The sequence below is a fragment of the Teleopsis dalmanni genome, chromosome 2 (genome assembly GCF_002237135.1).
Source record: "Teleopsis dalmanni isolate 2A chromosome 2, ASM223713v2, whole genome shotgun sequence".
Taxonomy (NCBI): Eukaryota; Metazoa; Arthropoda; class Insecta; order Diptera; family Diopsidae; genus Teleopsis; species Teleopsis dalmanni.
In genome coordinates, this window is record NC_051847.1 from 217,823,357 (window position 1) to 217,848,176 (window position 24,820).

General features: G+C 26.9%; 1 long non-coding RNA gene across 1 annotated transcript in view; it reads left to right on the top strand.

Annotated features, from left to right (window-relative positions):
• The window catches only part of LOC119686416, a 33,534-nt gene extending 8,721 nt beyond the window's left edge, over positions 1–24,813 (top strand). Inside the window, exons 2-3 of the long non-coding RNA XR_005252925.1 lie at positions 21,363–22,055; positions 24,694–24,813. This is a non-coding gene — a long non-coding RNA (uncharacterized LOC119686416). The remainder of the gene's footprint in view (positions 1–21,362; positions 22,056–24,693) is intronic.
• Positions 24,814–24,820: the final 7 nt, after the last annotated feature.

A 24,820-nucleotide genomic window follows, 5' to 3' on the forward strand; every position in this document is an offset into this window, starting at 1 on the left:
TCGACAGGTTCGTAAAATAGATAAGATAAATAACTAGTGGTACATGTGTTTAAATAAAAAAATTTATATGAGTGCAATTAAGTAATTTTACTTTTCAAATGTAAACACAACGTTTAATTATTATTTGTAAATAAAATATATAAAAGCATTTAAATTATACTAAATAACTCAAATATCTAACCAATGTTACAAATTAATAGCGGAAAATTAATCTTTATGTGATTTTATTAAAGATTTGAATAAATTGTCACAATGAATTAATTGGTCATGAAATATCACTAATAATCATTGCTTATTGATAATTATGCACATTAATCGAAATGTTTGTATAAAAGCTCCCCCAATAAGCTCCTCGGCTGAGTTTAATTATATCTCAAAGATACTTTATTTAATTCATTAATTCAATTTTCGAGTTGAATGAAGTTCAACAATAATCACATAATTTCACTTTTGTTAGGTGTTTTTTCATGTGTGTTGTAACTAATGCTTTAATATATTGTGTGATTAATTTCTTCAACTACTGCCACATTTATATAAACAAATTCGAACATTAATTCATTGGCAATAATTAACAGAGTATTTAGTATTAAATAGTTTATTGGGAAACTGACTTTAATGATAACATATTTATTATGTTAAATTATTGATATATTATATTTAAATATGAACTATGGGAATTTTAACATTTATTCATTAATTTATAATTAACAATTTTATGTCCTATGACAAGAAACAGATTTCAAATACTATATTAGAAGTAGTTAGATAGGTGTAGTAGAAGGTGGAACGAATCCACCTTAATTAGTTGAAAAAACTGTTTTAATTTTGGAACAAATCTACGTCAATTACTTGCAATCCGAAGAAAACTGTTTTAATTCCACACTCCACGTAATTGTGGAAGGATGAATGGGCATAATAAAATTAGTCGGACGCTTTGATAAATGCAAGTATGATGCGCCGCCCATTCAGGCTTTAGCCATTCAGGACATACACACAAATGGTGCTCCAGTGTCTCCTCTTCGAGCGCCGGTAGACATTTACTACAGAAGTATCGATGGATAGGTCGAGCTTGGCTCCTGGCGACCTATAGTCCAGTGTTCCGTTATGATAGATTTTAACCTAAATATTTTCAATTTAGTTTAATGGAATAGTGGAAAAATTTTTAAATACGAAATGGATTCTTGTTATAGGTCATAAAATTTCTAATAAAGAAATTGAACTAGGAAATTGAAAAAATGTTACTTCCAACTACGTCTCGCATAATGCGACTGTAGAATTCGAAAATGTATAAAACTCATTAAACACATTTGCAGAATGCAAATAAGCTAAAGTAAAGAAAAATTTAAATTTGAATAAGTTAAATTAAATGTATGTTGGCTTTGTGTATTAACAACCGGATCTCCGGTTCTAATTTGACATGACTTCACATGGTTCCTAACATAGCAAGTGTCAGGTTCAGTTTCTGACACTTGCAATCCGAAAATTCTATACGGACAATTAAATCAATAGCTATTTCCAAAGACCACTGATGACAGATATTGGAGAGTATCCAAAATAGTTATTGAGTTAGCTCAAAAATTGACTTTATTTAAAATTAAAAACATTTTTAAATATGAAAATACTATTCCCTACTATTTAACACACTTTTTTAATACGTACATATGCTAATATACTGGATTTTAAAAAAATTTTTCTATGTCTTAAAAGTGTATAAGAAAAGTATACATACATGCAATAATGATATTTTTTTGAACTTTTTTTTTTTTTGTTTTTACTACTTATCAAACTATAAAGCAATTACGTACGTTTGACTACATTAATTTATTTCTCTCCGCTACCCACAAGACCCCTGCAAAGTATTTCACGTCAATGACTTCCGAGCAAATTCATAAATAATTTTCCACTAACATTTAGAATAATTTATTTATATATTATTGATTTTGTACTGTCATTATTTGTAGTTTGTTGGCACTACTACTTAGATATGTAGTAATTTTTAATAAATATACTATATATATATATTTAAATAATAGAAAATTATTTATTTCTGCGTATTTCACTTTTGTAGAACTCGACAATTGTTGTGACGACGACTTCTAATAAATGTTGAATTTGAAAAAACAGCCGCCTACTTTTCAATGGCAGGCAACCAACCAGGCAGTAGACACTTTTTCATCGTTTACTGGAATTTTCTAAGCAACTCTCGCATCTAGTAATTTGCAGAGTTCTTTGTAAGCTATTTACATATTTTACATATTCAATTGAATAAAATATGACGAGGTTTAGAAATCCTGAAACTTTTATCTTAATTACTTCTACACGTTTCTATTTGATATTTTTTCTCTCGATGTAGGTTTTTATTTATTATTTAATTATAACTTTAACATTCCATATATGAAATTTATAGTCAAGATTAAAGTTTAACAGTTTTCAACTGTCATACGCTACTTAGTAGTTTCCCCGCTTAATGTTTCACTTTTTATGGAATATAAAAAATATTAAAGTATTTATTATGCATTCATTCAAAGAAAAAATACTTCGAGTATTGTTAATAAAATTTATATGATATATTGGCATAAAGCAATGTAATGATTTGCACATGAATTGCCATCCGTAGTTTCGGTTTTAAAGTCAGAAATATAAACAAACTCTTACGAGTATATGCAAAAACTTTTCGACATTACATATGCAAATTGGAATTATCAACATTTTGCAAAAGTATTTTTTTACGATTGTGTATTTAAACTTTACAATGTGCAACATTCGGTCCACCATATTTGGTGGTTTTATGACAACTTCAATTGGACTGTACAGTTTACTGGATATACATTGCTTATGACTACGAAATATGGGAGGACATACATAAGAAGTTTCAATAACCATAATTTCATTTTCGGGTCAAGACAATTTACATAATTTTTCTACTTATTAAAGCATTTAAATGTCATTTTTATATCCTTAGTAATTAAAAAAATAGTTTTACTTAATTATAAGTTAGTATATTGAGTTAGTATATTCATTAAAATAAATCTTTATTTATATTTCTAGTTGATTTTATTCGCTTCATTACATTTATGTAAGATATATCTTATATTTATGAATAAATTCTTTACTAAAAATCTTGCATTGCTTATATTTACCTTTTTGTATTATATATTAGCTCACTTTTTTTTCCTCATTTATATAGTGCTCTCATTTTTCCTCATTTGTATTTCAAATGACTGGACTAAGACCAGACCAGTTAATTAAGATCCTGTTATAGAGACAGTCATGGTTGGTCATATCTAATATGAACCTATTTCTGTTTAAAATCTTGCATTCCTTATAATTACCTTTTTGTATTATATATTAGCTCACTTTTTTTTCTTCATTTATATAGTGTTCTCATTTTTTCTCATTTGTATTTCAAATGACTGGACTAAAACCAGTTAGTTAAGGTCCTGTTATAAAGACTGTCATGGTTGGTCACATCAAATATGAACCTATTTCTGTTTTCAATGTAAAATTAATTAGAGAAAGAGATAAATTTTGGATTAAAATTTGGTCATTGTTATGTGGCTATCTTCCATGTTGACAAAAATCACTGCTGTTCAATAATAATTTTGGAATTTGCGCCTATTAAGAGTAAAAATGTTTGTTTTTTAAGTGGATATCTTATTGATCAAGGCAAGAAAAAATATCAAACTAATAAGTAAGGTACGAAATAGGTAATTGTGATATGACTCTCTGTAACATGAATTTGGTTATGAGCGTAAAATGTCCACGATCATTCGTCAATTGATTGTCTGTATAACCTAGTACTTAGGAATTTTTATTATTTTTTGGTGCTGTTACTTGGCACTCGGTCTCTTGCTTATTTTTATGTGTGTGTTTAAATCTGCATATATTAATAAAATAATGTACTTTAACTTTACTAGGGCAATTTATATGCAGTGTAACATTTTTAAAGTATGACTACTTAAGTAAGTGATGAGCAATTTTCATTTCTCCCTCACGATCAATTCTGTAATTAGTAGTTATAATCTAAAGCACTGGTGTTCTCAACTTTTTTTTTTTTGATAAGTCTCATTTAAAAGTTTAAAAAATTTCAATGTTTTTATTATCTGCTGCATCAATCATTGTATATTATATTTTATACAACCTTGTATTACTTTGTATTACCATTTGTGTTAGTTTTTGGAGATAATATCTCTTAGATATATTAAAATTTACTACTTTTGTAGTTTGCAATTTTATTTCTTCATAGTTTTTATCTGGTAAAATTATTAAATGTTAGTTTTAATACATTCATATAGTCTCTGAAATATATACTATATATCAATTAAAGTTATAATAAATGTTTTCAAGATATTCCATGTATAAAAAGAATTTTTTTTGGTAGCATTTTTTTTATTTATTTTATTCTTAAGAATAACTCTTTATTACTTTTGATAGAGTTAAAAAATTGAAAACTTTTTCATAATAAATTTAAATTCTAAAGAGAGGAGACTTGTATTTTTATTTTAATTTTCAATTTTAATTTTAATTATTGATATATAGACTAGAATGAAGTAGAGTTTAAATTTTTTGTCATTGTCAGTAGTAAACCAAAACTTTCACTAACTAATACTATATTGTCTATAACTTAAAAACTATTGAATTTTACAACTTTATATATTATTACTATATTCAATTGATATTGTGTATATATTGGTAAAAGAAACGTATGTTCATACTATTTTTAGAACAAATTATTAATAATATATTAATATTAAATATCAATTTTTGTAAATTTCAATTTCAAAAAATTTAAATAGTTGAGGTGCGAAATGATTGTAACTACAATATAAATAATCCATGCAAATAATGGTTATTTTCATTAGTACATATTAGTTGGGTATAAATACGTTTTATGACCCAATCTAAAGTAAATAATTATTAAATATTCATATACAATATGTATAATAGATAATAAATATAGCATCAAGTTATAAAAACTATTTAATAGCATTTAAAAGCATTTGATTGAGATGTTAATGTAAACTTTAAAAGCAAAAAATAATCATCAGTTTATATAATATTTCTATTATCTTAATGCATTGCACATTGTTGACTTAGTAATGTTAACAATTTAGCAATAATTGCCTTTATTATATTTTTTCTATGCTTCTGGGGTGAGTTAGCTGTAAACTTTACTTAAATTGTTGATTAATTACAGTCATGTTGTGTTATAAAAGACTAGAATTATTCTAAAAAATATATTAATTTAAGAAAAAAAATGCAAAAACAGATACAGTAAGGTATTTATAAAATTTATTCGTATATTAGTTTTTATTATAAAATAAGTAACATAGTGAAGAACGCATGATCTATAAAGTATATTCAGTGAAAACGACTTAAGTGCATACCAACAGTAATATTACTTTCTCTTCGGTTAATAGAACTGTCCAATTAAAATAACGTAATTTTTATAAAATTTTAAAATTATAAAAATTGAACATTTCACGGTTAATGAGTCGTTCTTTCAACAGAGCTTTCACTGAATATTCTTTATCAACTTGACGAAATTAATATATCTAGATAATGGTAATAAATATCCACTCCGTTGAAATGTTAATTGAAAATATTTAATTTAACTTATTCGACTATTGATAAGAATATAGTAATCAAGAAGTACAGGGACTCTACAGTCAATTTTTTTTGTATATTAGTATGTATTATATAGATTATATAAATTATACAGTATTATGGATGTAGCGGGTGTATTAAATAATGATTCAGATCTAAGTTCATATATTGAAAACTTACATATTTTCTAAAAAAATGTTCTTTAAATGTGGAATTCAAATAATTATTTTTAAAAATAATGTTGATCGATAAATATATTGACTATTGTTAGCTAATAGTTCAGATCACATAAATATTTCTAAAAATCTATTTTTTTATATTTATATATAAACAATTCACTGCTCTACTCCAGTGGGAGTCTAAAATGCTAGTGTTTTGTATTCAAGTATCATTTCATTATTTTTGATTGTTTTATCTAAATTTAAATTTAATCTTAACTACACTATACCTATAGCCGTCTTCATAGCCATATCTTAACATCTCTTATGTGAAAAATATTTGGTCTTCGGGGAAGCCAAAACTATATTTGTATCTTATTAATTTTTTTTTAATATAAACATGCTGCTTTTAATTATCTTCTAGACAAATAATCATTGAGCACATGCCACTATAAATATATTAAAAAATGCAATAAAATCTATAGAACTGAATGTAAAAATTTATTTTTAGTTTTTTAATAGCTGTTTAATTGTTCTAATTAGTAGAATAACATGAAAAAAACAGTTTACTTAAACGTAATTTATTCACTAAAGTATATAGTTATATGTATTTTTGTGAATTAAGTAGCCTGACAATTTAATTAGAAATAACAAGCGGTTGTGATTGACTGCACTTCTGCTAATTAATACGTTCAACCCTCTATAAATATATAAATATTGTAAGATAATTTAATTAGATACAATTCCATGAGCTCTGGAACTTGGCAAACTATGCTACAGAATCTATAATTTTCTACTGCAAACAAAATGCTACAGAATTCAGTGTGCAATAATGCAAATGAAATAAAGTCATTGCTTTTAATGTATATATTTTTTTAGTTTAACTTTTCTGTTTATTTTATTTTATTTTATTGTTTGTTGTTTGTTGTTTTTCCCTAAAATATGTATTTATTTCACTTATGCAAAGAACTTAATGCCAACGTGCTTAATACTTGCCTGCTTGCAAAAGGTAAAGTTAAAAATTTTAAATTTCACTCTATCTACCGCCCATCCACCCACATTTTCCTTCAGCATCCTTTAAAAAATATTTTTTCTTTTGACATTTGCAGCAACTATGGTATCTTCATTGCATATCCTTAACAGTGTACTATAGTTTGTATATAAACACTTTTCACAACAAATGAAGTGTGCAATGTAATCGTATCTATGTACAGAGTATGCGTGTCTCTAGAACGTGTGTAACATTCTGATTTTTTTCCAGTGTTTCTACACATTTTTCATACTTTTCTCTAGTGTTTTCCACTTGTTCAGTTACTACAAATTCTGTGTGTACTACTTAAAAGCTTTTAGGTTTTGTTCAACTTATTAATAGAGTGTTACATATACTATATACTACACTATACTATATATTATGGATATTACGACACAGTGCAGTAGGAAAAACTGCAGATTGTTGTATTTTATTTATGATTTTATTTTGATTTTGTAAAATCCTGCCGTTGCGATTAAATTTTTTTTCTCCGATAATATAAAAATGTAATATACTTCATTGTTTTGCCATTGTTAAATTATTGATTTGCTTATAAAAAATTTTTATACAAAGAAATGTTATATATCAAGTGTTTTTCTTTTATGCTGTACTATATTTATAATTTATCATTAATGTTTAAATATGTTTATTGATTTTGACAACCTTCAGTAGAACGACTAAAAAAAATTCATCAATTATCAAAACAATCCCGAGACTGTTTTTAATAAATTCTTTGCAGTTGAAAATGTTCATTCGTAGAAAACTAGAATATTATTACTTTAAAGAGTTTATATGTTTTTCATTACTATATCTTTTTTTTATATCCATTTTACATTACAAACTTTAGATTTCTGACGGAAGGAATCTAGGGGATGTATTCACATTCCATATTTGCTCTCAGAACAGTTGTAATCAAAAATTTTGAAGATATATGTGAAAAATGAGAGATAACTAAACCAATTTGAACGAAAATGCGAGAAGTTTTGGAGAGATTCTGGTATAAGATGAGCGACAAAAGGAGAAAAGAAGAAAAAATGAAAAAAAAAAAAATACAAAAAAAAATGTTTTAATAAAAACGTAGGCACTTTTTCTTGTTTTATTGGATCAAAAGCTTGTGAGAGAATTTAAAAATAATAAACGCATATACCACAGCGACAACCTTAGAAGGCTAAGTAGTTAATGAACATTAACTCGCGTGTTGTGAAGTTGATATTACGTTTCATCTCTCAGATTTTTTGTTTTTTTTTGTCATTAAAATGCCATAAAGGAGCGAGCACTTTTAAAATATGTGACATTTTCTATTCTTTAATACCATTTCTTTCATAAAAAACTGTTTCCATCAAATTGCATACAATGTGAGCATCAATTTTATATGATCTTTACACGGCAATATTTAAGATACTTTAGGGTAAGATAGCTTAAGTTTGCATTCACATTGCACTTTTGCTGAAAACTCTGCACTCAAGAGGTAAGAGGTTTGTGAGAACATCTTACGTTTGAAATTCTCTCTTATGTTATATTCTTATTTACTTACTTAATTGCCTAGTTCATTACTTGCTTACTTGCTCAGTTGCTTGTTTACGTACTTACTTGTTTACATATATTTTTTTTTTACTTCTAATATATGAAATATTCTTATATTAATCAATAAATATTCATGAATATTATTTGGTGCTTTAAATCTAATTATTGAGTATTTTTACTTTACATATCATGCAATTAAGTTGAAATGAAATATTAACTGCAAACTCAAATTCTATTTATTGAAATTAATTAACTAACGAAAATAAATTGAACTGAAATTTCATTAAAATATTTAAAATAGTTATTTAAAATATATATACAAACCAAAACCTATAAACTATATATATTATTATATATATTATTATTAATTTTAAGTTTATTTAATAAATAAGTTTTTTTTTAAAGATTTAATATTTATTACTTAAAACTTAAATTCAAATAATTTTAAATAATTTTGAATTCAAATCAACTTTCAAATGAGTTGTATTTTTATAATTTCGTATATTGCTGACACAGAATTATTCAAAATTATTAGTCATTGTTAAGAATTTTGAAACGAATAAATGTTTAAATAGATTTTTTAATTAGATAAGAATTTCCTTTCAGTAGTGAATAAAGTTTTCAACAAATTATATTATATGTATCAGATATGAAGTTTAAAGTAGTGCTCTTCATATTATTTAGTTACTTAATATTTGTATACTATATATTTAATTCAAATATACAAATTTGAATTCACTTTAAATAAATATATTTATGTGTAAGCATATAAAAAAATATATAAAAGTTTATGTATAAGTCTATGTAAAGAACATAATTTAAAGTAAAAAATTCGAATTACTACCAAAAATAATATCCAGGCCTCTACATTTAAGTACAATTTCAAAAATTCATAACAACAAAAGTTCTAGGTTGGGCGGATCAATCTTCACATAAAGCTATACACGGTTGTAAGATCTTTTTTATTAGTAGATAGCTTACCAAAAGACTAGAAGAGTAGAATTATAAATTCAGTGATAAACTGTGTTGCTTAAATGATGTAGGCATATAACTGTTTAACGATGGATATACGATCTTCACAAACATACCTTATCATCGGTAAAACCGTATTTTGTAGAAGAATACTTGATAATGACTACAATGGTTTTCTGATGTAAAATCTTTACTTCAACTTTCAGTAGCATATTTGCCACAATTATCTGTCTCGAGTCTTTTTGAACTTCAAACAAAAAAAATTTTTTTACATGTGTCGGAAATATGGTTCAGAATAGATATAATAACAACTACCTAAGAATCATATGTTCTGAGATATGAATTAAGGTATTCCATTATGTTATTACTTACATGTTACATTTCAATATCTCTATATATAATTGTCAGATAAAAAACAGGATTTTTTAAAAAATTCTTCTTTTCTCTATTCTCTAGAACACAGAAATTTCTTCATGATGTAAAAAAATGTCAGTGAATCTATTCTTTATCTAAATTAAGAGACTTTTTTTTATGTCATTTATAATTTCTACCACATTCAATTTTGGGTATAATGATCATCTGAGTATCCTGGTTTTAGTCTGCGCTTCATTAAAAAAGAAACTTAACTTGTCTATTGATCTTGTAAGCCTGTGGGTTTATGTATGGCTCTCACTGAAGAACCAATTTATTCCATTTACCTTATTCCATTTGACTTAACCGTTTGTAGTTGTCTTTAGCTTGTATCACAATTAGTGTACTTAGTCCCAGTGTTTATAATGGTCTGCTTTAAATATGTTTTTTAGTTGCTAAATATTAGTTCCGAACATAAACTATTAATATTGCATATTATTTGATTGATTATTTGATTAATTACGAACTAACTTTTATTGTTATTATTTTTTTCAGTTTAACATGTTTACGTGATGCGATATAAAATGTATTATAATAACTCTAAAGGTTCCTTTTAAGAGTTTCAAAAGTTTAAAATGCATTAGGGATAGTTGTGTTATGTTATATTATGCTGGGGAGATTCTGCAGAGTTCCGCCCATCTCACTGACTAATTTGAATATTCTTGATAATCTTCGTGATTATTCAATGATTGATCTAAGACCTGCGTACTGCCCTATGAGGTTAGTGATTACTCTAAGATTAGATAGTGCTAAGTAGTGCAGTATGTCGGTTTTCGCATATAGCTTCAGAGCTCTGTCCCTTATATATTTTTTGACCGGATCTGTTCTAAGGTCTCTTAGCATGTCATTAGCATGTGCAGATGTGCCATGGTACTTTGAAGATAGTCACGATGTTACACTTTATTGGTATTTTAATCGTTTATCGAGTTTGTTACTCTATATCGTGAATATGGCTAATGTAATTAGTGCAGATTTTGAATTTAGCATCTTAATTTAAGAAAACACATGAAGTGTTTCTGTTCTTAATTATATAATAAATTCCTTTTATTGTAGTGGTTGGAGTATATTATATCGAGCAAATAAAGCTAAAGTATGCATAATGCGAATTAAGTATTCATGGTAAAAAATATTATATTTGTTTATTTCATCTTACATATATCTTACATATAGAACAAAAATGTATAATTTTCTGGCAAAGATTTTGCATTCGGGCTACAATTTAGTTATGCGACGACATACGGTCGAAGTGGTGTATCCTTGCGTAATTATGAGAAACTGCGCTGCAAAATGTTTCTTAAGTAAGATTGAATGCATTGCATAATTCTCGTCCTTTAGCAAGTGCAACAAAATAGGACGAATTTTTGCAGTAAAATAAAGGCGACGGTAAAGGAAGTGAGAGACGGGGGTATGTGATACAAAAAGTTCCAACAACATTTTCTTCTTTTAAGTGGTCGTCGTAATAGTTGGTAAATCCTTTCATTAATGTTTTATGTAGTACACAGCTTTCCGCTTTTCATTTAATTTTTCGGTTTTTGCTCTTGAGAAATTAAATTTCGTTTGTCTGTGTTTTGGGTAATATAAAAAAATAAAAATAAAAATAAAAATGTATAAATTACGTCAGCAGGAATACTCTACTTTGCTGTGCGATTGAAATATTTTATATACTTTATAAGGACATGTTACATTTAATGCATTCTCCTTAAAGATTTTATTCCTTGTTGGTTTTATTTGAGTTAAAACTTTTTAAGAACGTCATGGTTATTGCTTCAATAAAAGTAAATTTGAAATTGATTGATTGATTGATTGATTTTTCAGTATACCATATAATAAATATGCAAAAAAAAAAACAAATAAAGTATCTAGATAAATATGTGTGTGTTGTGCTTTTGTTAAACATGAATAATACTAAATATATACATGACTATATATGCGTTCTTATGCGTATAATCCTTTGTGTACTTAACTCTATAATTAAATATGATTATACATGTACTATGTATATTGAAGCAAATATTATTTACTTATAACCTTCCCAGTTTAATTAAACTTTCCGATGGAGTTGTGTTTGTTTAATTTATTTATAAATATGTTCTTTCTGTATAGTTTAGTTAAGTCAGTTTATTTAAACATCTACCGGAAGTATATAACTCTACAAAGGGAAATGGTGTTGGGTTAGGAGTCAACATCTAGTAAATGCTAAATGCAAATTGTAGTAAATTCACAACATCCCTACTTTATGTGTGCGCTCTCTCTCTCTCTGTATGTCATTCATAAACTGTTACTGCTACTGCTATTGCTACTGCCTTAATATTTTACACTATTTGTATAAAATGAGTTTACTCCGTCCGCATCAAATGCCATGACCCAACAGAAACATAATCGTGGCACATGTTTATCCGCCACCAGAGAAATTGCGTTTGTAACCAAGTGTGCACAGCACGTTCATTTTGCTGCTGACCAAACAACCGACCTTATGACGTTATTAATGTTACATTCTTTACAATTCATTTGTCTTATTTTGATGACTAACAATTTTATTCACAACGGTTTTTTTAGATTCGTTGTATATATACATACATATACACGTGTACATAGCATATACAACCGTCCATATATATTATATAAATTTACAGGAAAATTTATGTAATACAATCGCAAATCGTAGCAGCGATTATTTTTTCATACTAACTTTTCACCATATAACTTTCATCGACATGCGTTTTCGTTCACAACACAAGACAAGTGACAGTGCTTACACATAATATATATACGTTGATACCGACATGTGCATATATATAATATATACACCTATTCATATATAAGTATAAGTAAAAATTTTTTAAACAATATTTTCTTTATTTTCACTTGTAGGTATCTATATCTCTCATGTGGTTATTGATTTTTTGCAATCAATATAGATGTAAAAAGTGGCGGTGCTGACAGCTGCTTCCGTTGCCATTAGAAAATTTTCCAAAAACGACAAAAAAAGATACAAAAGCACCTAGAAGCGTTATATTGTTTTATATTGAAAATATTAGTAATGAAATAAAATGTTAAGAAGTATGAAATGTACAACAAGCATTTATTTGTATATTAAATGATAGAAATTACTAAATTTCCTTACATTTGATGTCAAATCAATACCTTACTGTAAATTATGAGCTTCAGGAAATATTTTGTTATTTTGCACTATCCACTTAAATCAGTTTTGTACATAAATCTTATAGTACACAAGACAATATCATAGTTGTTGTAAGTTAGCATTTGCATTGCTGCTTATAGTACTCTTCTCTTCTCTATTAGAAGAACTACAACATTCAACTCAACTCAAATGTATAAATTATAATAATAATAATAATAGAAAATTCGTATCAAAAGTACTTTGAATGTTAAAAAATAGAATCAAGACACAAAAATCAGTAGTTCTATAAAATCAAAAACTTAAATAGTACATATTTACCAAAAGTTATTTTGGTATATCAATAATAATTTTAAAATCTTTATGCAATTTATTTATTTATTTATTGTATTGATAAAGTTGAATGTATAATGCATTCATATTAAGTCACTCTTTGGTTGTGGTAAAGATGTGTAGTAAGAAAATTACGTCGGATGGTGCTTTCAGATAAATGGCGAATTAAAAAATTTCTATTTATTACAGTAATAATGTAATAAAAATATATGTAAATATAATAAATAGACTCCTTTGATTCATTTCAGAAATGTCTTCAGCCCCTCAAGTTCCTATTCTGGCTACGTACCTCTGTTCTTAAAGAGTAATTTTTAAAATTGAAAGTTTTTTTTAAAGAGATTATGTATCGAAAATCTCCTAACACCTTTCTCTCTTTCACCTACATGTACTTTTTCTTTTCCTATCACTGTTGTCGGTATTATTCTTATTGTTGTTATAATCTATGGATGTCTGTATGCTCAAAAATGAATATAAGTATATATCAAGTTTGTTAAGAAGTAAATTTACTAATTTTGATTTAATTTTATGTAGTAAAAATTTATTTAAATAAAATAGAAGCAAGTGTTGTCAATAGTCAGATACAATATTAATAAGTAAATTAATTGCAGATCTGAGGTCAATTATTGCTTAGTCTGATGAAGTGATAAACAATACTCTAGTCAAAGTGTATGAGGGGTTTTGAAAATACCTCGATTTAAAAAAGAGTATAAGTGCTTAAGTGCACTAGCTCAAAACAGCTTCAACATAATATACCTATATTTATGGTATTTTAAAACTGACCATAACATTTTAATAATTATATTATATGATATTAATTACTTATTTTAACTATAGTGATATTATTCAAAAATATCACATACGCCATAAAAAAATTCGTATACTTCTTATCAACTGAACGAAGTTTATGATCCTTTTTGTATTATTTTTTTAATATTTATTGTTCCTATTCTATTTATGAAAGTTTTCAATATGTTTTTTATAAATTAATTTTTATAAACATTTGTCATCCATTTTGATAAACGGTTTTATTATTATTGTAGAATTGTTTATGCCAAACTATTTGCTTAAATTCACAGCTGTATTGATTTGTTTACTATTATTTCATAATGATAAATTTTCACCATACTAGAAAGCACTGTATTGTTGAGATAATTAATATTACTGATAAGGGTTTACCATACCCTACCTGCTATTTTAAGTGTTTCCGACTGATTGTTTCAATTATCATTGCTGTTTTTTTTTTTAACTGTTCAAAGCCTTGTTTTCGTAAATTATTTAAGCTTCTTGAGTTTTGAAAATATTTCGTAAAATTTTCTTTCTAAAATATATATCTATACTGCCTCAATACTACTACGATATTCTATCTTGTTTGAGATAAAATTATATCTAATAGTTTGTACCCATCATTTTCGTTGCCGCTATAGTCATGGTTTTGCATTGATATCCTTTTCAATGTGTTTTTGTACCTTTGTTTGTTTTAGTATAATAATAAGATAATTTCTGTAGACCCCATCTAATTACTTTAAGTTTCTTCAGTCAGCAACCCCTTTTTTCTGGGTATTTTAGTTACAATTTTATCGTTCGTTCTCGCTAAGTTCCAACTCATAAAAATCAGTAAGCTTCAATTTAAGGTAAAAAAACTGGAATCGTGCAATATGTATAAGATATCTTCACTATATATTCTAAACATATGTGTCGTTATATTGCACATATAACCCTATTTTTCTGATAAATATAGATATGTATTGTATATACTATATATATTATAAATAAAATATTAATAAAATAAATAATAAAAGCTGCTATACATGTTTGTTTTTCCATTTTTACATTTCATAACTTTGATTGCATTATTCAATTCATGTAAAGTTGAACTATATAAATATTCTCTCCTTTTTAAAATCCCATTCAAAATATTGTATATTGACAGTTGATTCTTTGATACGAAATATGAAAAACTGTTTAATGGGTTTTTGAATCAGAACAAATTTCAAGATGCGACAATTTGTATTAGTAGTAAAAACATGTTCGTATTATCAGATGGACGTACCATAATATGGGTGGTATTGTTGAAAATATCGTATCTTGCAATAATAAATATCAAAAACGACTTTAAGATTCTTCAAAGATAATCCAACAAAATTTAAAGCCGTAAACTCTATATACATTAAACTAAAAATGTTTAATGTATGTAAACTCACAACTCTAAACAAGATCAGCATATGAGTATGCAGTCATTGGCATGGTTGGTACGTTTCAAATTGATAAAGATGGAAATTTACTTATTTGCTAGCACTGATACCTATATACGAATTCTAACTAAAATTATAATACCACATATATAAATTTTCATCTATTCGTAAATCTGGGGTGAACATTGATACCATACTTTAAAGATTGTTATCTTTAACAGATAGCTTTACTATTGTTATTACTATTTTATTAAAGTTATTATCTATCATATTTACATGTACATAAAATATCTTTACTAAGTAAAGTAAAGTAAAGATTAAGTAAAGTTAATTTAAAGACATATTTATCCATTTGTAATCATATTTTGATTGTAATCCTTCGATTACGATAATATAAACTTTCGGAATTAAGATTTTGCATGCATAATATATTTTTACTGTTTTATTTCCGACTTTTCAATATTGCAATATTGCTCCAAAATGTTTTTGCTATCATAACAATTTGATGGATATTAATTTTTTCCTTCCATCATTTCATGCAACTATTTTTCTTTCAAACTTTTCCCATTTGGAATTTGAAATCTGACGTTTGCTTCAATTTTGCAGAATTTGCATTTTCATTAGTTTTGCGATATTAACCCTTTTAGTACTAGAAGTATGTGAAGCATTCAATAACACCCCAACCAAAAGTCTCAAATAAAATTTAAATGCATTTTGAGTGCAAGATTAAAATTTTTAACATCTTTAGTAGATTTTTCGTACTAAAAGGGTTAACGATGTTACTTTTTAAATTGATGGCACCCACAAGCTATTGTGCAATATTATCACTTTTTGTTAGTATTAGTTTTCCAGATCTCTCGTATATTTACAAATGCTAACATGAAATCAATCAATTAGATAAAGAAAAATATGATAAAAGACGAGGTTATCACTTAAGTAATTAAGATTGTTTCTTAAATTAGCAGATTTATTTATAGAATTGCAAATATCGTTCAGAATTAAACCAGTACGGAATAACACTAGTCAATAATTAAGTTCGAATCAATGATTGTTGCAAATAGCCTAGCCAATTTGCATAACGAAACACGCAAACAAACGTTTGCATAGATTTATTTGTCTATCTGTATCTGTAAATTGTTCTTAATTAAAGCTTTATGAATCGCAGAGCACATCTACATTATTATACAAATTGATTTAAATAAAATTTACAAATCAAATTACACATAAAACAAGAGCTATACCATGTATCTTGTATCTTGTATTTTGTATCTCACTATTAATATCATATTTTGCATTTATCTTTTTTAACAAATTTTTACTGGGACTTGTTTATTTTGTCTATATTGTTTAAATTCTTTTATGTGTGAACTATTTTATACGTCATACGACAATTTTTTAATAAAAATTGCTGCTTCTTGGCATATATATTTCTATTTAATAGCATAATGCGAAATTTTTTTGCAGACAGGAATTTAGTTTAAATTTGTTTGCATGTCTAGTTTGGCTAATTTAATTTAAAAAAAAATGTTAGCGTTTCTTAATTGCATTCTAATAAAAATTTATAAACTCTTTTCTAGTAAATAGATTGTTGTCAATATAATATAGCATCTAAGTCACATTATTGAACTGTTAGTAAAGCATTATTTAATATAAAAGTAACTCAAAAGTATTAGTAGAATATTGGTTAAAAGTTTATTTCTTTTTTGTTAATGGACAGAAACAGAACAGATCTTAAAAGTTTTTCTCTCTCTTCTCATTACGACAGCTTTTGCAAAAGTCATTGGATGTAATATCTGTTCTTGAGAGTTATCAACCTAAAACCTATCAACCTGTTAGATGCTTTCACTTCTTAGTATTGAAATGTTCATGATTTTTATATATTATTTTAGTCAAATGATACATACTTTAGAAATATATTTTTAACACAGCCTAATGGTTATTTAAGGAGCATCACAACTCACTTCTTTTGAAAAATTTATTCTTCTAATTGCTAAAATTAGATTTTAAATTAAATTTGATGATTAAATCAACATGTCAAAGTATGTATATTTTAAATTAAATTTATTTAACTTATTCACTGAAGTAAGTAACAGCACACTGTGTATGAGTTGCTCTACTAAAATAAATTTACATCATTTACGATGTAAATCCTTCACTTTATCATGCAAGCAGTCATTGTTTAACATAAATAAAAGTCAAGGTGACACCTAACAGCACCAAAAATGTTAAAAATTCACAAGAAAAAAAATAAAACCAAGTAGAAACTAACATATAATAATTTTAAGATATATAAATGCACGCATCTGCTTCCAGGATATAGCATTTCATTATAAGCAGCAAATAAACTTAATTTACCCATGCAATAGCCGCACAAAAAATTTCACTCACTCAATTCTTTAAAATTCTTGTGAAAAAAAAGTAAACCTACTTTAATTTTTTTTTTTAATCTTAACCTGTGTTCAAAGTATCTCAATTTCTGGACATATGTAGGCGAATAAGTTGCGAGTGTGTGGAAAACATGGAACACGTTTGTCGTGCCTTGACTGCATTTTTAAGTCTCACATTTTTAGCTGGCACATGTCTTCAGACATATTTAAATGAATGTATCTTAAAGCCAAAAATCTTTTGCCAAAAAGAAACAAGTTCCTCCTTTACTGCATTCATTTGCATATGCAGATGTTTACTATGAAAAACTTGGACTACTTATAGAATATGAGGCTAGCTAGTCTATGTCCTCCTTTTTTATGTGCAGATTTTTAGCGTATCCATGTCATATATGAGTGTAGTAGCATTGTTGTTTTTACTTTAATAAATGCTCTAGTAAGAGTTCTAAATATGTGGGTGAAACTGCAATGAGAGAACGATTTCTGTTTGCCATTTTGAGGTCAAGAAATAAACATTTAAATTGAATGTACCAAATGCTACTCTGCTTATTTATTGCATGTTTTACTTTCTGGTATTTGAAATGTTTGCTGAAATATATTAGTTGTTATTTGTTTAATACTTCCTTTTTGCTGTACATAACATATTTTGTTGTTTTGAAATATTAAAATTTTCATTGTGACGGTATATAGCAAAGAGATATATTAATAAAAGTGTATTGTAGATAAGCAAACACTAATGTGTAGAATTTTGATATTAAGTTGAATTTGTTATCTAAAATATGTAAGCCTTGGTGTAACGATATAATAATTTTATTATTATATATAAAATTATATTGCATTTAAATTTTTTATGCTTCACTTATGTCTGTACTTATTCTGAATAATGATTTCAAAAGTTTTCTGTATTAAAATAATAATACATTTTTAAAAAATATCAAAAATTAGGCAATTGCTAAAAATATGTAATAAACTCAGTCCACAGAACATGATGCATCTTAGTCTTTAACAGTTTCAATCCATTCTATATAATTTTGTGTTTTTTTTTGTCAGTTTTAATGTTCTTTAATCATAAGGTTGATTTTTTTATCAAGTCTTGTGGTATATGGTATATGTGATTTTATTTGTCATTATATTTAAATATACTTCCAATTCTCACTGGATTTAAAATTAGATTTAGAAATTCTTAGCCGATATTCTATTCAATCACATTTTTTGCCAAATTTTTGTTTTGATAAAACTCAATCCCTGTTATATATTCAAGTGATGACGTTTCATTTAACCTCTTGCCTTGAAGTATTCTTGCTAAATCTACGGAATTTATGTTATCTCCTAGCAGTAAAGACTATAAATTTATGTTACATCTCTGAAGTCTGCATATTGACCTACACATTCAAAAAATTAAGGTTTAGTTTATATATATATCAGTACGAAACGCACTATGCTATTTATACCAGGCTTTATTTTTGTTCTTCAATATTGGTCGCGAGTGTAATAGTTACTATATTATAGTTACCATTCAATATTGTTTGAAGATGTTACTTTACTTACGCAATTACTTTTCTGTAGATGATCTTACTTGAAATGCCTATTCTTAAAATGGCAAAGTTACTCAAGCAAGTTACTTTAAGCAAAATGAATAATTTAATTTAAAACTTAACAAATAGTTATTGCATTTATGTGAACTGCATGAGGAATACTTAAGCACTTGAGCGTATCTTTCAACGTTACACAATGATTTTAGTACTATCCCTTCCTTTCGTATCTGATATGTCATAATATTATTTCAATCATTTCAATGTAGCTCTACTTATTTATATAAAAGTTGAATATCAAAACATGAAACCATTAAGCCTGAATGACATTTCGCGCTGTATATACGGCGGTACTTCACTTGTCAATTAAATATCTTCTTCGATGTACCAAAGCTTCTTAAACTTTGCCTCATCGGTAGATGCCAGCAAAGTAACTTTATAACCATTAACTTTTAACTCATTTCATATCGTATCGTTTTTAATTGCATTCTCAGTTAAATCAAATGCGATAAGAAATATGTGGAGAAAAAATATATTTTATTTATGAAGTATTATACTACGTATTTTGTGAAGGTTCTCCACTTCATATATTATTTTAATGAGTATATCTTTTTATTATAATCTCTTAAATAAATATTTTTTAGTTTATCTAAAACTAAATGACCTACGCTAGAGTCTCATTAATTAAATCACTGCACTGATAAAACAAAGCACTCATAAACCTATACCAAAAAAATATTTAGTTAACATCGTAAACTTACGAGCACATGTAAATCTTTTTCTGTATCTAAATTTGTTAAGGAATGAGAGTATAAGGTAATATAACACCTCATAGATAATTATACCAGATGAACTGCAAATATTTTAGACAGACTTTGTAATTTATTATTCTGAAGTGTTGCGAATGTTTATAAGAACAACTTATTTCAATAAAATACTTATTATCTGGGAAGGGTTTTGCAGTTAAACACCTGAACGAACAGACAGGTTCACTGTAAATAGTATAGATTATATTGAAATTGTGTTTGTTCGAATGACATATCGCTTCTTGGCATATGGATTGGAAACGAACAGAATTACATGACTTTCATAGTACGCCTACAATCTTAATCATTCTCATTGTCCGAAATACCATGCAAGCAGGAACTATCTAAAAAACAGCTGTCAAGCTAATGAGACATCAATGGGTAGATATACCATGCGAATAAGAATAGACAGAGAAAACTGATGTTTACCTGTTCTCTTATTGCATCTATCCACTGATAGTTCCTATTTTCTGAAATGTTTATCTCATCCTCAATATGTGCATTTAAGAGACAGTGTTTTCTAATCCAAATATAGAGTATTTCTTAAAACGTAAAGAAGGTATTAATATAATATCATTAGTATTAAGATTACGTATATAGTTAAGATCTAATATGGATGAGTGTTGTTGACTCATTGAAGATATGATGTTTAAAAGGAGGAAGTGAGTTAAAGCTGTATAACCAAATTGTAGATCAGTGTATAGTTTAAGTACATGTAAATCACTTTGCCTCGGTATACAAATTTGATAAAACTTTGATTTATATTTGGAGTGACGATTCATCATGTATGCTGAACTGTTTAAAGGCCCTTTTAATCCATTTTGAGCATAAGGCGTCAAAGGACATCTTTTTAATATAACTTATTTTATATAAGTAGGTTGCTTTTAGTCTGTCTTAGTTAGGTAATAGCCGGTATCTGTGTACCAGGTCTGCGAATGTTATTTTAGTTCTGACTTAGCTTGCATAATGTCGAACATTTAATGAACCGCAACCAGGGGATGGGTCCGATGGAATTCAGGAAATTCTGCATAGATGATTGCGGTGATGTTGTTATATTTAGATTTTTTTGTGGATATATTCCTCAAAACCTTATAAGATTAATTACTACTGCAATATGTATATTTTATGTAGAACACACAATATATATGAGTAAAATAATGTATTTTTATATATTATTTTCATAGTTTTAACCACAATATTTCGTTTATATAAATTAAAAATTTTATAGTTTTTAAAAAAAATTAATGAATGTATTCTTCTTTTTTTCTTTTTAGTGATTGTCATGCCAAAAGTTACTGTTGAAGACAAAAACAGCTGAAGCTGAAACGCTTTCCCCAATTACCTGTCCACACTTAACAACGGGAAATGTGTGCACTGAGGTATTGCTGACGCTGAGCTGTCACAATTCTTCACCGAAATCGACTATTAAAGAATTAATTGCAAAAAGTTGAGATATATTATTAATAAACTTAACGACAACCGTTATTAAACATAAACCTTAAAAAAAATTCAAACGCTGTATATTACATCATAACTTTCATGCCCACATCATGTGTACATAAATATCTTGACAACATATGCTACAATCGAAAAATATCATCTAACCAAAATCTAAAAAGTACAATAAAAATAAAAAAAAATTTCAACAAATCTACAAGAAAACAATAAACAACCGGAAATAAAAATCAATATCTCTTGAAGTACTGTATTCTATGTGCCATCAATAAAGGATAACAACAATAAAATAAAAACAGGACAGATATACCGTAATTATAGAAGCTTAAAGCGAGTATTAGTGATAGAAAAGTGACCGAGTCAAACTTTAGCAGAACATAATACAAACAATCCCTCCATTTAAGCACACTACAACATAAACATTATCATTGCAACAACTATTGTTACTACAACTATTATCTACTACTTATATAAGCTAACTATTTTATCATCTATACGGAGTATAAATTAAGGTGAGCACTAATCAATGTACATATAATAAATAATATTTCTTACTGGAATTGACTGTCTATTGTATAGAGGATATACGTTTGACATTAATGACTATCTCTTAATTTCTTTGAGATATATGTTCATGATAATCTTTTTATTTCTATTTCTTATGATGATCCTCCGTCACTAGAGTTTATCGTTTTTTGTTTTGATTACAGTTCAGCAATAAGTTAAAATTAACTACATAACATATAGTTAACATAATATATTAAAAGAGAAGAGTGAGAAACTTGTATGGAGAGTGAGTGTCTCTAGTGATGTGAGTTGGTCTTTATTGCACCCAAGAACATAACTTTCTTTGTTTTTATTTAGTTTATTAAGCAGACCCACAACTGTTTTAAATGTGAAAATATTGCTTCATCAAACCTGACACTGTTTTTCTCCTACATGAAGAATGTTATCTTTAAAGTATATTGTTATTACTTAAGATATTGAATAGCATATGGCATTATATTATGACAAATAATTTTATTAAGCGCATGCCAACTGGAAAATTCCATTAAAAAATTCACATTTAATTCTTGCGAAATCTTAGCTAGTTCTCATGTATTTTACACCCACTTTCTTCAGCACTACTATGTCCAATATTAAAATTTATTTACTGAAATATTTAAAAAAATGAAAAAAATAAAAACATTTTGTGGTTTCTACTTGTCAATCATTATACAATTATAATATTATTTATTTTCCTATATATGACATCGCTGTCATGATCATCCTTACTATTCTTTAGATTCATGTAGTGCACAGCGAGCGTTTCCATTAAGCTAATTCATCTATCACCACTTCGATCATCGACACTATCCTTTTTTTGACATTTGCCTTAAAACTCTCAGTAGTTTCCGCTATGAACAATTTAAAATTTGTTTTACTAAAAAGTACTTCAGTCTGGGAGATCTAGTTTATATGGTACTTTATTATTAAGTATAACATTCTTAGTGACTGTCTGGCTTTGTTCTGAGCCAAAAGAGAATTGCTAAGCCGAAATCTCCAGTTTTCGTCAAATACCAGAAATCCCTAACAGGTGACAAAACTTAATTTGAAGTACGAAACCTCTTTTCCTATATCAAATTCGTTTAGTAACAGCAGATTAGCTCTAGATGCAGAGCTCTACTCCGATGAGAGCCAGTATGTCGTTATTGTTAAATATAAATTATTTATATACGACTGTGAAATTATTAATCAAATAAAAAATTAAATCTAATTACTCAACTCAATAGATCTTAATTGTATTGTATAGTTCAATCTATGCACGGCGAGTTTTTGGAATATGTTTGAGGTGTAGTCCTGTTATCAATTGACTGTGATCGTAACTGATGCGATGATCCTGTTTAAAACGGACGTCTAGGGGTACTATCCAGGCTTTCTAAATATAATAGGATAAAAGCAGTTTTATAATTGAATGAATCTAATAAAATTGTATAAGCTATTCTACCAATTGATTTACTTGAATAATGGTTACATCGCATGCTCAGGTCTGAAAACGCGTTAACATAATTCGTTTTATTTTCGTTAAGGATCTCTGTTACTGAATAGTATACCTATACCTTCCCGTCATATATCATTTCTATCTCTACAGATATATACAAACTTATTTCCAGAGTTGATTATCATTTGACTGTTTCATCCAGTGCTGTTTCATCTACACTCCTTCATATTCATGGCAGTTTCTGCAATATTCCCATTGGCTCCACATGTGATGTACTTACTGACCATAGAACCGTATACATTTTTCATTACATAAAGTTACCATATAACAAGTTTCTATTATAACTATAATAGTCACTTTCGTCTGGAAAATTTGACGTTAAATTACAAGACAGTTGTAACTTTGAAACCTGTTTCAAAGTTATCTTGAAAGATTATGGTCAGAAGTCTTTTAGGATCATTTGTTATCGTAGCAAACTGAATGACAGCTGTTAATCACAAGGATTATCACTTGAACTATAAATTTATTTCAAATTTTGATTGAATTATGTTTTAAATTAAACGATTGTTTTTTCATAGTTCTAAAATTATATTTTTTTATAATATAATAGTGTAATAATAAATTTATATATATCAGAATATACATAAATATATATGCTGATTATTTTATACAAAGCAAATAAAATGTCTGTAAAATGAAAGATACACTCTATGCTACACTCTATTTATCGATTCGTCTTTTGTAAAATAGAAAAGTGCTTTCAATACAGTAGAACGTGTAGAACTTAAAGACAGTTGACAGATTCGCCATGTTGATAATATAAGTGCTATAATTCACAAAATAAAAAATATATGTGAATATATTTGATGTTATTCGAATATAATTATTCACATACACTACTTTCTATTACTTACTAAATTACTTTCTATTACTACTAAAATAACTCATAGGACCTTTCTTATACTTGTGTTAACGTTGTAATCATAAATCTACGGTACTATACGATACTATAAATAAATGATTTTCTTAACAAATTATTATTGCAATCATATTAATATTGTTTATAAAGAACGGTTAATTACAAATATTTTTGCAGAATTACTCATGTATATATATGTATATCAAATAATATATAATCAAAATATAATTCCATATTTTTTTTATTTCAGACTATTATCACACTATTCAGTGTACATAATCATTTTCTCTCCGAACACTACAACTGTTTTGAGTCGAGAAGCAATAATAAAGAAACTTTTCAAACTAAGAGCGTGAAGCCAATTAATATAATTACAA